General features: G+C 38.3%; 1 long non-coding RNA gene across 1 annotated transcript; it reads right to left on the bottom strand.

Annotated features, from left to right (window-relative positions):
* Nucleotides 1–328: 328 nt before the first annotated feature.
* On the bottom strand, nucleotides 329–9,416 carry LOC108541095 (uncharacterized). Its single transcript, XR_001888860.1, has 3 exons — nucleotides 9,310–9,416; nucleotides 1,796–1,899; nucleotides 329–444 (listed from the first exon to the last, which is right to left on the bottom strand). It is a non-coding gene; the product is annotated as an uncharacterized LOC108541095 (long non-coding RNA).
* Between the last annotated feature and the right edge of the window lie 5,325 nt (nucleotides 9,417–14,741).

Genomic DNA, 14,741 nt, shown 5'->3' with positions numbered 1-14,741 from the left:
AACAGCACGAGGAGCCGCTTTGCAGTCCATATAAAACTAGGAATCAGGAGCCTGGGCGTTTGCAGAGACCACTTGGTCTCTAATGAATGCTGGGAAAATCCTGAGATGGCTCTTGGGAAGAAGATTGTGAGATAGAGGACAATAACAGTACAGTATTAATAGGTAAACTAGACACAGAGTACTTACTCTGGGCCAGGCAGGGTTTTGAGGGGTTTAGATTCATTAATTCATTCAATATCCACAGTAGCTTCATGGAGTATTATTATTATTGTCTGTATTTTGCTGAAGAATATTCCAGGATGAGTTCCTACATTATGAATTCTCTTCCTAATGTGATTTTTAATGTTTGTTCCCTCAGAATCCAAGACTGTACTTGTTTTTTGTTTCCAAGTGACTCAGAAGTATGCAAATGTGATTCTCAGTTTCTTTCAATATCCATGAAGCCTTTAAGAAAAACACAGATTTGAATGGATTAATAAGATTTATTGACAGATATAGTTAATAGTGACAATAGCTATTTATTGAATGCTTTCTAGTGCCAAACTCTCCTTTTCATATAATAAATTAAATTAATCCTTGTAACAAACCTATAAGGCAAATGCTGTTATGACACCCATCTATAAATGAGGAAACTAAGTCACCAAGTATTAGGTGGTGTACCCAAGAACACAAAGCTAGTAAGAGGCAGGAATTAACCCAAGGTCACAGACTCTAGAGTCTGTTCTATTGTTCTCATATCTATTGTTACTGCCCCAAAACTTAGTGGCTAAATCCAATACTTTATGATTATTTCTTTCTCAGTTCTGCAGAATAACTTGGCTCAGTGAGTGGTCTCACTGGGATCTCTCAAGAAATTATAATCACATGGCAGCGAGGGCTGGAATCAAATGAAGACAAAACTGGGCTGGATGTCTAAAATGCCTTTTCACTTACAAGCCTGAACCTTATCAAGGATGGCTAGAACTGTTGGGAGTTGGCTAGCCTCTGCTTCTCTCCTCATGTGGCCTCTCAGTGTAGGTAGCTTGGACTTCCTCAGTGTCGTGGTCTCAGGTCTATCAGATATCTCATATAGCCTGTGGTTTTGCCCATGTGAGCAATCCAAAAGACCCAAGACACTGTAGCAAAGTTTCTATTCACTTAGCTTTGGAGGGATGCAGCATCACTTCCACTGCATTCTATTAGTTGAAAACAAGTCACAGAATCAGCCCAGATTCAAGAAGAGGGGATTTCACAACAACAGTGTAGATGCTTGGAAGCATGATTCACTAGGGGCTTATGTTTGGAGACCAGTACCATAGCTCTTAGCTACATTTATTTGCTGCTTATTCTGCAAACTGGAGAGCTGGAGTTTTGGTTTTAGTTTGAATGAGGCAAAACAATGCTACTGAAAATAAGTATGTAGGAAATCCTTTCCAAAATAATAATCTTTTCTACTAGAAAATCTGCAGAGGTGGCATTGAGTCGTCCTCAAGATGATAACAGCAAGAGGAATTACAAAATGTCTGGAAAGACTCTAAGCCTCATTAGGTAAGATAAAAATTAGCATTTTTTCTAACTTCTTCATTCTTTGGAGCAAAGTTTAAAGTCTCCCTAGAATGTAGGCATTTTCCTATTGAGTTCTTGTCCTGGCTCTGCTGCTAATTAGCCTTGACCAAGTCACTTAACTTCCCAGCAACAGTTTTCTCTTCCTTTAAAAGCCAATTATAGTATTTTCCATCATGGAATTCATGGGAGGATCAAACGAGATTACGTACATAAAAGTGATTTGAAAACTGAAAAGCAAAGAACTTCTTACTATTGGATCTTGCTATTGGCAGACTATTAGTTTGAAGGATGTATCCTCTCTTAGGCAGTAAGCTCTGGGATATCAGGGACTCTCTCGTGCAATGTCCTTATTGCCTAGAACAGAGAAGAGCCCATAGTTAAGGGGAGCATATACTTTATCATCCAAGTAGGAATACTTTTAAGGGTGAAGAGGACATTTTTAATAATTGTGCTATAGAACAGAAGATATAAAACAGATATATGGAATCCTATCCTAGTAGACACTCAATAAACATTTGTTGAATATAAATATAATTTGTATTACTAATTTTTATTTTTGTACTTCCTCATTGTAAATTTCTTGTCATTCTCTCTTATCTCATCCTTCCTTCACTCTCATCCAAGTTAATCTTTATTTCCAAAGCCAGAAGTCAAAGTTGATCCCATATCTAATAGCAAGGTGGCCCTTTCATTAATAGATTTTCACTACTCTGAATGTCAACCTACCTCCCAGAAATTAGAATGACATTTTATTAATGCCGTATGTAATTTTTTAGCACCTATGACATAGCAAGCTCTGTCATAGCTGGTCAGGGGGAAGCAATGGCTAAGACAAGAAAGATCCCTGCTTCCAGAGAACCTATGTTCATGTGTAGGAAGACAGACGATATACATATAAAGATAATGATCTCAGATTCTCCGTGTTGTAAAAGGTAATAAAACAGGAAGATTTGGTAGTCAGTGATATAGGTTTTAGAAAAGGCAATCTAGAGAAAGGAGGTGTTTCAGCTGACATCTGAATGAGCGAAAGATCTAGACATTTGAAGGGCAGAGGAAAGTGCTCAAAACAGAGGAAGCAGAAAATACACAGGCCCAAGGCGGGATGAGCTGGACAGTGCACTGAGGAAAGGAGAGCTCGTGTGGCCAGAACCCAGGAAACCAAGGCGAGAGGTACAATTGTGATTGGAGAACACTGGCTTTGAATTCACATAGACCTCTGTTAGACCTTCTTATTCCTATGGTATTACAAATTACACCCTCCAAGCCTACTTTTTAGAATTAATGTGAGGATTAAACAAAAGAAATGTATTTGAAGGCTCCTACACAGTGTAGACATCATACAAATGAAGAATGCCAAAGAGTTTCAAAATTATCCTAAGTTTCTCAAATGAATACTCCTGAAGTAATTCATAAAGCGCTGCATTTGTAACCCACTAATCCAAGGACTAGGTGTAAAAATGAAAACTAATATCATCTGTAAGGAATTGGGGTTATATTTTACATTTTCCTGATGGTCATTGAGAACTTATGTATGTGGTCGATCTGAATACAGATTAGCAGAATAAAAATTTGAATAACCTGGCAATCATTTGTGGGAAACTCCTCTTGCACCCTTCTCTTGTGCCCTTTTCCTGTTTCCCAATCCCCTTGTCTCAGTGTTCCTTACACATACTATTAATTTTCCCACTAATATAACCAGGGCTCAGGCATTGGGTTCCCCATCTTCTTTCTAACCCTCACCACATCCTACTCCCTTTCATAGAATAAAATACTGCCGTTTCTAAAGAAACCTCAAGCTAGTCAGTCCATACTGAAAGGGTTTAAGCTTTCTAGTTAGAACTTGGCCTTTTTGTGCTTGTCCTGCACTGCACCTGTTGTGCAGATGCCATTCCAGCCGCTCTCCACTGAAATGGACAGTGTATGAAGTTCTTTGTGCAACTCTGCAGGTGCATTAATTATAGACTACCTGGATGCATCTAGAACATTTGGCAGTAGCAAGACTGCAGTTAATGTTCTGTTAAACAATGTTTCCAATGGTGTATATTGTGGAGAATTACAAGAGACAGTCAGATAATGGCTTACTATAATCCAGGAGCCATCTGATCACCTCAACTGCATCCCTACTCAATTTTGTTGCAAAATAAATCTTTTTCTTTGATAATGAGTCTTCAAAATTGGTAATAGGTATCTGCCTTGGAATAAGGTATGAGAGAGTAATATTTACTGCCACAAAAATAATTTCTAGTCAGGGAAATTCATTAGCATTACTGAAATGTTGGCTCTTGTATGAATGTGCCCTAGTTCTTCTCTGAAGCCAGGAATCCCAAAGGCATTTTCTTACTTTGATTTGAAATGTGGAAAAACTCAGCACTGCCAAAGATTGCATTTTTTTAAAAAGGTGAATCTGAGTGGATTTTCCACCAAATGCATAAGAAACCAAAGCAATTTGAGTGACCTGTATTGGAAATTTAAAAGCACTCATGTGGAATAGTCAGCGTGTAGATCTCTCATTTGAAAAAGAATAAAGGTAATTAAATCACTCTTTTTTAGTTAGTCCAAAGAACACCCACTAAGATGAAACCAGTTTGCCAGCTCATTAGGTAAAGTACATAAAGGCAGCCAAAATCATCTTAGCTCCCCGGAAGCTCAGAGAGCTTCAGGGAGTGGACCAACCAATACAGAAAGATTGGTCAGGTATGTGTCCTCTTACCCAGGGAGAACAGCATCTCCACTAGAGGAATGGCCTGTTTCCCTAGTCTTTCAACTAGATAAGAAAATGTTTTTGAGAGCAATTCTTTGACTCAGGGAGGAAGGTGCAGGTGACGGCAGGGAGGGGCTGGAGGGTTTTTTATTAGAAGGAAAAGAAACTTAAGAAATCATGCTGTTGAAACTCACTATTTTCAGAGAAGGAAAGTTTTCAGTTACTCATGTTCAATCATCTTATAATAACACTGAAGGGATATCAAGGAAGTATTCCTAAAAGAAAGTTAAATATTTAAGGCTAAGTTTGGGCAACTCCTTCAGTTACATTGGGCCATTAGTACCTAATGATAGAAACTGTCTTGAATATGAAAAGGGATAAAGCAGAAAAAACAAAAAAGGAATGCTGGGAAACAACCAGACATAAGTCAATACTTCAATTTCATACTTGCACTAGTTCCTCTGTTTTTCTTTGTTTCTTCTTGTTCTTCCATGTTTACCTCTTCCAAAAAAAAACACAGCCCAAATCTCACCAGAAAAAAAGCTAACTTTCATGTCTCTCAGTAATTTTATTTAAAATACCATCACCATAGACTAGGAAAAGCTATTTAAAGGAAACAGCATAACAGTATTCCATTTACCTCTGGAATCATGAAATCAAATATAAGAAAACCATTTTTCTTAAAGTTAAAACCTTGAAGTTTCCCTGGAAAACGAAGATCATATTCCCTAATCATTAACAACTATGTTGTATCCCAGCCTCAGTCTCAAATTTATTGAGTCCCATGTGTACAGTATGGGATACCTGCACTGTGATCCCTTCAAAACCAGCATTTGTACTGAACCTATAACCTCCTCTTCAGATTTTTTGTCATGGCACACACAGATTCCCAGATTCTCATACTCCTACTTCCGGGATCATTTTGGAGCTACCGCTAGTCTCCTTCACAAATAATTCAATCCCATATACTTTACTAAATATGTACTGAACTCTATTAAGTGCCTGAGAAATAAAGCTAAATAAAAGAACAATCCTACCTTCCAGAGACTCAGAGTGTGGTGTGAAAGAAAGACACATATGCAAGTGACTACAACACAAGTTGGACTAGGATCAGCTCTAGCGTAGACATGCAGAATGAAATGACTGAGGAGTAGAGTTTCAACAGGCAGAATGTGAGGGAAAGCATTCGAAGCAACTGTGACAACACGAGAACAAGCACAGCGTGAGAGACTAGTGAGTATATTCAAGGAAACGAAAGCGCTCGGTACATGGCGTGCCTGGTGGAATTTGGTGAGAGAAGAGGCTGGAGAGCTAATCCACGCCCTCTGTCCATCAGAGCACAGATCACACCAAATGTGATCCTTCCTTACCCTGCGTTCTTTTAACAAATTTGTTCCTATTCATGTTGCCAGGAGAAGATTTTTCAGTCCGTTCATCTCTTCATGTCTGATCTGCCTGATTACATTATAAATCCTTAAGGAAAGAAATCATGTCTCTTTCCATGTACTCCAAACAAAATCAAGTATCGTGCACAAAAAGCATGCTTCACTTCTTGGAGATTCTAGTGGAGATACTTCGCATATTGCTCCAGAGCCCAGGGTTTTTAAAGCAATTTTCTTCACATGTGAAGACTTCAGTAGAGAAGAAAACATCCTTAGGAAGTATCATGGGTTACCAACATGGGGGCAAGGGAGAAGAATCTAATTTTTGCTATTTAGAAGCAGGCCTGGAAGTGTATAATATTCATGATTCCCTGATTATTACAAGATGGGAAAAATCATGGAATGCTAAAAAAGAAGAAAAAAGAAAAAAGAAACCTCCTACTGCCTATTTAAACAACCATCTCAAGCTAGATACAATAGATTATGAAAATCAAACTTCAAGATCTACTAAAATCATCAGTCTGAGACATCTTATTCTCTTTTTATCTCCTCCCTATAACAATATTTCACAGTTCAAGTTTTGTCATCACTTGTCCTTTTACAATCTTTTCACAATTTTAAAGAATGTAACATGCGTTCTGTAGAAGAAAAAAAAGACAGGATTGCACCAGATTTACTCTGACCTTTTTAAGGTTCCAAATTTAGTTAGTTAGCCATTTCTATCCTCCTAGCTTTTCAGAAGCTCATGTGTTAGAACTAAAAATGGCAAACCTCTCCAAATTACCAGCATTTAAAAGGTTAAACAGTTTATTTTTATCCCACTAGCAGAGCATGAAAGCTCCAGTGTGTTCAGACTTGCTATGACAAAGATCACAGCAAGAATCCAGAAATTAGCTGTTTTTAACCCTTTCCATTTACAATCCTCAGATCTCACTCTGGGGATTTTCTTCCCAAATTTTGCAAGCTGTTAAGACGGTGGCTCTCAGAATCAGTCAGATAAAGTCCTGTGGTACAAGGCTACTACCTTTCTTCCTCAGAGTTGATCATCTTGGTCCGTAGGAGTCCAGAGTGCAGAATTCAAAGACTCCTAAGTATGGAACTTTCACTGCAGCATATGGACTCCACCCTCTGGGCTACTTCAAGGAACATCTGATTTTTCTATGTAGGGCAGTTTTCCCTCAAACGAACATTCTGATTTAGGTAGATAGATTGCCTTTTTCATGGCCAGAAATAAATATTTTCAACGATATTGAGTGAAGCAAGCATACCTTTTGTGTAAGGAGACACAATTTCATAGAAAAAAACAGGAACTTTGGAAGTAAATACCATTTACAAAATATATATTTTGTACAAAATATATATATATTTTGCTTCTCTCTCTGTCAAACTCTCTCTCTGATTAATTCTCACAATTGCTTTTTAAAATTCACCATTTTAGGGCACACAGGCAAAAAGCGAGAACCCCAACGGTAATAGCAGAGGCTTTGTCTTGATACCTATCAATTACACTTGTGTAAGACTTCTTGTTAAAGATAAATGGGGGTCACCAAGAGGGAAGGCTTGGCAAAGAAAGGGAAATTAATCTACAGGTGCTCCTCGACTTCGGATGGGCCTGCAATCCCGATACAGTTCTTAACAGCCTTGTTTCTTGATTCCCTTCCACCTGAGTACTTTCAATTTTCTACCAAAATAGCCATGGCTTGTCTTTTCCTACCCATTTCGAAACCTGCTTTCAGAGCACATAAATGGGTGGCATAATTTTCAAGCATGAGAAAAGTGAACTACCCACTCTCACAAAACAAAGCCTGCTGGGCTGTTAAAAAATGAAAGAATTAAAACAGAGTTTTTTGTTTCTGATACGAGAATGCTTGGTCTGGCCTTCGGAGGCATGGCTTAGGCTTTTGTGACCCAGGCTCTGAAAGCCAGACTAGAAAGCAGAGTTAGGATGTATAGTTAAAATACAGGTATTAGATAAAGAAATTCACGACTTATGCAAAACTGATTCTCTCTGGGGTCCTAAAAACTACGCCTCTATTCTCAGAAAACGAAAATGTAAGTGATAATAATGTGTTACATTCCTTGAATATATCAGCCGTACAAAACCACTGCTAGCCTAGGTTTTAAAAAATGTATTTGCTCTCTTCAAGGAATCTTTCTGCATAATATAAAAGTTCTCTTTTCTGCCACCTTTTTGAACACAGGGATGATGAAAACGCAGAGGAGTCAAATCTTATGTGGAGTTAAGTTCTAAATTCAGGATGTAAGGTGAAAATTACATAGTTGAAATTACCCTTGAAAATCTCTCAAATTATCCATAAAGTAGAGTATACATATTTTTGTATGTACAACATTTTACAGTAATTTTTATTCATGCTAAATTATGGGAACTTCAACACTGGATTAATAGAAGGAATAAAAAGAAAATCTATGCAACTCTCTGGACATTCAAAATATTCTGTAGGAAAAGATACAGCATTGTAAATCTTCTTTTTGCTTGCTTGATTTGCTCTATATCCCCTTAATATTTATCTTCTATAACCCTAATACATGTTAATAGATTTTTTATGTGTGCGAGGATTATCCGAGTTAGTAGAGCCAAATCCTACCCCAAAACATATGTATGGAGGCTTGATATCATCGCCCGTGATCAATTACGATTTTATAATCCTAACAATTCTAATAATTCTATAAAATGTATTCAAATTCATTACATTATCTGCCTCTTATTAAGTAATGGGGACAGGTATGAGCATTGTCGATTGTAGATGAAGGGAAGATGACCTGAAGTTTAAGCTTCTTATTCAAGGGCACACTGCTCATTAAGGGCAGAACAGGGGATTAAAACCAGATTATCTCATTCCCAGTTTAGTGCTTCTGCCAAAGGATCAGAAGAAGGCAATTGACACAGAAACAATGTACCTTCATTTGGGAGACTGTAGGGTATAAAAAAAAAAAAAAAAAAAAAGAGGAAGGAAGGAAAAGCAAAGCCTGTTGTGGTCACCCACTTTAAGATCCATCTTTTGGAGGAGAAAAGGATTTATGAATTAACAAAAACAAAATAAAAAATATGGGTGATTTATGAGGATTCTAGGAAAAAAAGAGGAGATAAAATCCCAGTAATCTGGCAATGTTTGGAACGTCAGTTATTTAGAAAGACTTACACTGACACCAACCACAGCTGAAATACTTTTTGCACGCACCCTTAAAAGCTTTGCAAAATATATCAAGGGAAAAGAAGAAAAAAGAAGGAGAATAAAGAAAAGAAGGAATAGAAGAAAAACACAGAGATATATCCTCAGGGATAATTTCTTCTGAACCTAGAACCCACTGAGAGCCTACACCCTTCTCTCAACTACTCTCATCTATCAACTACTCCTTACCCCAACACTCACATGCAAACACACAATAATCACCCACATTTATGTTTACAAAGTGTGGAGAAAAGGGAATTCCACTTTTACAGTATTGAATAAAAATTGACATGATTACATAAGCACCCAAAGGGTTGGTGTTCTATAGGAAGGTTCTGTTTTAAAGCTGGATGAGAGAAAGGACTGCTCTTTGGTATTGAGGAAATCCATCCTGATTTTATCCAGAGTTTCCATTTTGCTTTAATCTAATGAGAAAACAGTCCATGCTGGTAGTAACCAAAGGAGTTAATTTTTTCCAGATTAGGATTACCTTGCCCATTTTCTTGAATTAGATGCAGATATTCTCATTTCGGCTTCCATAACGAAATAAAAAAATTAGTTGTGCCCAAATTCTTCTTGGAATAACAGTACAAAATAATCTGTTTTGCTAAAAAATAAGAAAATTATTTTATCATCCAAATAAACAAATGCATTATAATTAGTATGAATGTGGACTTGAGGGGATCCAGTGCATCACACAAGGAAATGTTAACCACTCATATTTCTAAGGAGGTGAAGAATGTAAGGAGTGCTACAACTCTGCTAGTAAGAAACTCGAAGGAAAGAAAACATGGATGAGAATGCTGAAAACAGAGGAGGAGAGAAGAACCAGCAAGAGGGAATTCCAAAAGAAAGTGGCCAGTGAAAATTTTACTATGGTGGAGCTACTGAAGAACATTTTCAGAATGAAATTTTCTAACATTGTTATCATTTAAATTGCTTATTTGATTTAAAGCTTCCCACTCTCTCTCCCCATTCCAATATGTGTATGCATGACCCTGTGTGTGTATATGTGTGTGTATGTATTACATGGTAGTTAAAGTGTATTATCTTTACAAATGTTTTGTATAAAAGAGGTTTTGGTGAAATCAATGAGTTGAGTTTCTCATTTTTGTTTTCTAAGAGTAGGATAAAGGAAACAGAGAAGCAGAGGCCACAGTTTGCACTCATTCCTCCATTTAATCAGAAAATAGTAATTTCATACTTGCTATTCTAGGCAAAGAAGATGGAGAGAGAAGTTTCCTTTCCTCATAGGGTTTAGATTCTAGAAAGTAAGAGAGCTAACAATAAATCAAAACATAAAATAATGCCAGGAAATACTAAGAAAGATAAAAAAAAATGTTAAAGCAACTAGATTAAAAATGATATGTTACATACCAAGGAACAATAAGTATTTCCACTGACTTCTCATCTGCAAAAGGTAAATTCAGAGGCAACAAAAAAACACCCCTAAAGGGCTAAAAAAAAAAAAAAAAAAATTGGCACTTCAGAATCTTATATCACGAAACTACCTTTCAAAATAGGGTGAAATATAAACTTTTCAGATTTAGAAAAGGTGAGCAAATTCACTGCTGGGAGATGTACATTAAAGGAAGTTCTTCAAACCAAAGGAAAATGAGACCAGATATAAAGCAAAATCTATAGAAAAGAATGAAGAGCAACAACAATGGTAATTAAGTGTGTAAATTAGAGACTTCATTTTCTTCTTGAAATTTTCTTAAATGACCATCGAATTTTTAAGACAAAACTATGGTGATAAAGTGCAGTGGCATCTTGTGTAGAGGAGCAGTGATACAAATGTTTTCTAGCTTGATCTACGTAGGATTATAGAGTGCATACATAACTTAAAAATTCATCAAATTTATGCAAGTTATACCTCATTTACTGCATGTAATTCTTCCTCAGTAAAGTATTATTAGAATAAAAGACCAAGGCCGGGCGCGGTGACTCAAGCCTGTAATCCCAGCACTTTGGGAGGCCGAGACGGGCGGATCACGGGGTCAGGAGATCAAGACCATCCTGGCTAATACGGTGAAACCCCGTCTCTACTAAAAAAATACAAAAAACTAGCCGGGCGAGTTGGCGGGCGCCTGTAGTCCCAGCTACTCCGAAGGCTGAGGCAGGAGAATGGCGTGAACCCGGGAGGCGGAGCTTGCAGTGAGCTGAGATCCGGCCACTGCACTCCAGCCTGGGCGGCAGAGCGAGACTCCGTCTCAAAAAAAAAAAAAAGACCATAAGGACACAGAAAGATTTAAAGTTCAGTGATAGAAAAAGATATAACATGAATATATAATAAAAGAAAGCAGTGTGGCTGTGTTAATATTAGTCTAAATGGTCTCTACGGAAAAATTATTATAGCTAAAAAAGATGTGTTATGTAATAATAAAATATTTAATGCACCAAGAAGATTTTAAAACGTAACCTCACAATATAAGGCAAGAATGAACACAACTATGAAATAAAAACAGAAAAATCTACCTCCAACATAAGATACTTCAAAATATCTTTCTCAGGAATTGATAGGTCAACAAAAGGAATTTTAGTAAGTTGTATAAAATGTAAACAATAGGCCAGGTGCGGTGGCTCATGCCTGTAATCCCAGCACTTTGGGAGACCGAGGTGGGAGGATCACCTGAGGTGGGGAGTTCAAGACCAGCCTGATCACCATGGAGACACCTCGACTCTACTAAAAATACAAATTAACCAGGCATGACTGTGCATGCCTGTGATCACAGCTACTCGGGAGGCTGAAGCAGGAGAATAGCTTGAACCCGGGAGGCGGAGTTTGCAGTGAGCCTGAGCGGAGGTCACGCCATTGTACTCCAGCCTGGGCAACGAGAGCAAAACTCCATCTCAAAACAAACAAACAAAAACATGTAAACAATACAATTAATAAGTTTGATCTAAAGGGCATATGTACACTATTCAACACAACAATTAGAAATTGTATTAGTCCATTTTCATACTGTTTAAAAGAACTTCTCAATACTGGGTAATTTATAACAGCAAGAGGTTTAATCGACTCACAGTTCAGTATGGCTGGGGAGGCCTCAAGAAACTTACCATCATGGCAGAAGACAAAGAGAAACCAAGGCACCTTCTCCACAAGGTGGCAGGAAGGAGAAGTGCCAAGTGAACAGGGAAGAGCCCCTTACAAAACCATCAGATCTTGTGAGAACTCACTCACTATCCCATGAACTGCATGAGGAAAACCACCCCCATGATTCAATTACCTTCACCTGGTCTCTCCCATGACGTGGGGATTACGGGGATTACAATCCAAGATGAGATTTGGGTGGGGTCACAAAGCCTAGCCATAGCAGAGAAGCCCTTTTTTTTTTTTTTTTTCAGGTACAAAGGGTACATATACAACAACTGACTATGTGTCAGGCCATAATTATAACAAGCCTCAACCAATTCCACTGATTGCAACACAATTAACATTTAAAAGTCAGTCATCAAAACCCTAGTAGTTAAGAAATCTTAAAAAACGCATTTCTAAAGTACTCATGCATCAATAATAATAATAATGGAAATAAGAGAATCAAATTTGAGACTTTTGCCATCAATTAGACCAGAGAATGGTGTGGTTGTTAAAAAAGAAAGTGGAATTCATTTTTGTCTTAAGACGGGAGATATATGGTGTGTCTGTGTAATGATGAGGAAGCATCCTCAGAACGCAGGGAGAAATGATGATGCTGGTAGGGTAATGGGAAAGGCAGAGTCCTTAGTCCTTAAGTATTGTTAGTATAAAAATCCGTAAGGACACAGGAGGACTTCACTTTAGGGCAAAGTGAAATGGAATAGAATTCTGCCTGCAGGTGGAGAGGTTTCCCTTAGTGTCCATCCATTCAAATGTGAAGAAAGTCAGAGGCTTTGGGAACACAGGTGGGTAGATGGGGACACTTAGCAGGGAACAGATTAGAAGTGATCCTCTGATTTTCTTTTTTTTTTTTTTTTTTTTTTTTGAGAAAGAATCTCACTCTGTCACCCAGACTGGAGTGCAACGGCGTGATCTGGGCTCACTGCAAGCTCTGCCTCCCAGGTTCAAGTGATTCTCCTTCCTCAGCCTCCCGAGTAGCTGGGATTACAGGCGTGCACCACCACGTCTGGCTAATTTTTGTATTTTTAGTAGAGACGGGGTTTCACCATATTGGTCAGGCTGGTCTTGAACTCCTGACCTTGTGATTCACCTGCCTCGGCCTCCCAAAGTGCTGGGATTACAGGCATGAGCCACCGGGCCCGGCCAATCCTCTGATTTTTAAAAATATTTTCTCAGTAAAATAAGCAGCAAGGCAATCAGTTGTAGTTTTTTGAGAAAGAATCTCACTCTGTCACCCAGACTGGAGTGCAACGGCGTGATCTGGGCTCACTGCAAGCTCTGCCTCCCAGGTTCAAGTGATTCTCCTTCCTCAGCCTCCCGAGTAGCTGGGATTACAGGCGTGCACCACCACGTCTGGCTAATTTTGTATTTTAGTAGAGACGGGGTTTCACCATATTGGTCAGGCTGGTCTTGAACTCCTGACCTTGTGATTCACCTGCCTCGGCCTCCCAAAGTGCTGGGATTACAGGCATGAGCCACCGGGCCCGGCCAATCCTCTGATTTTTAAAAATATTTTCTCAGTAAAATAAGCAGCAAGGCAATCAGTTGTAGTGAACAGTAGAGAAGGGATGTTGGAGACTTCACAGGAAAGGACAATGTGTGTGGTCTTTGTCTTGGAGAGTGGGATAAGAAATTGGCCAGGGAAATACAGTGAGGCAACTATAAGAGCCCTCTTGATTTTATTACTCATAAATTTAAAGGGAATCCAGTCAGCTAGCCAGTCTGTTTCTTTCTCTAGCTGTGATAAACTGTTCTGCTGCATTGTGAAGTGTGCAGTGACCTGGACATATGCCCAAAGGATGGGATTTTGTCAAGAGAGGAAGGAGGAGAAATAAACCATCAAGAGAGAGGACAGAAGAGATCACAAAGATGAACAGAGTCTAAACTGGGTAAAAGGAATGTAAGACACAAGGAATGAAATCAGTAGTGTAACAGCAATTGGGTCAAATGTGATACGAATGTATAAGTCCACCAGTGCATTTCAGAAGTCTTCGGAGATTTTTTTAATCTCTTGAGGTCATGGAAACAGGGATTCTAGTTTATTTTCACCATATTTCAAGAAGCAAGGGTGTCACCTGGCATCTAAAATGGAAGGTTTTAAGCCACATTATGTATTTTATCAAATTTGATTTTCAGAACCTTAATAAATTAGAGTTAAAATCCCTAGTGGGCAAGAACTATTGTTTATCTTGATCACCGCCATATTTTTGGCTTTTAGTCAAGTTCCTGGCCCACAGTATGTGCTTCATAAGTATGTGTTCAATATATTAATTAATCCCAAATTTACAGATTAAGAGACGGAAGTCAGAATGGTTACAGAACTTTTCCAAGGTCCAAGAGACAAAAATAAATGAAGCCACTCTAGGACTCAGTCTTATGACTCTTCTTAGACCAGCTCCCTTTCTACTTGCTGGTGCTACTCCCGGATTATACAAGACTGAGAGAAAGGTGAAGAACTGTCCTAAAGAAACCAGCTTACCTTCCTACGTTATCCCTTTGTACTCCTTGTACTGTCTAGCTAAAGTACGAGGCATCTGAGGGACTGGGGTAGACTTGAAGGGGAAAACACAGCAGATGATCTGATACAGCTGCATATAGAGTGGTGGCTTTCAAAACTTTTAAACTGTGATCCACTGATTGTATATACATATTATATCACAACCCAGCACAAGTATTGCATACACACACACACTGAAAAAAAGTTTCCTGAAGTAATACTTACCTTGACTTCTGGCTACTAACCCTTACTTATAAGAGATAAACTCTGATATTTTCTGTCCTGTTCTATTATTTCTATATTATTCCATTCTTTTAAAAAT

The sequence above is a fragment of the Rhinopithecus bieti genome, unplaced genomic scaffold (assembly GCF_001698545.2).
Source record: "Rhinopithecus bieti isolate Rb0 unplaced genomic scaffold, ASM169854v2 scaffold_17971, whole genome shotgun sequence".
Lineage (NCBI taxonomy): Eukaryota > Metazoa > Chordata > Mammalia > Primates > Cercopithecidae > Rhinopithecus > Rhinopithecus bieti.
The sequence above is the reverse complement of the archived record's forward strand: the minus strand, read 5'-3'. Positions and strand labels throughout refer to the sequence as shown.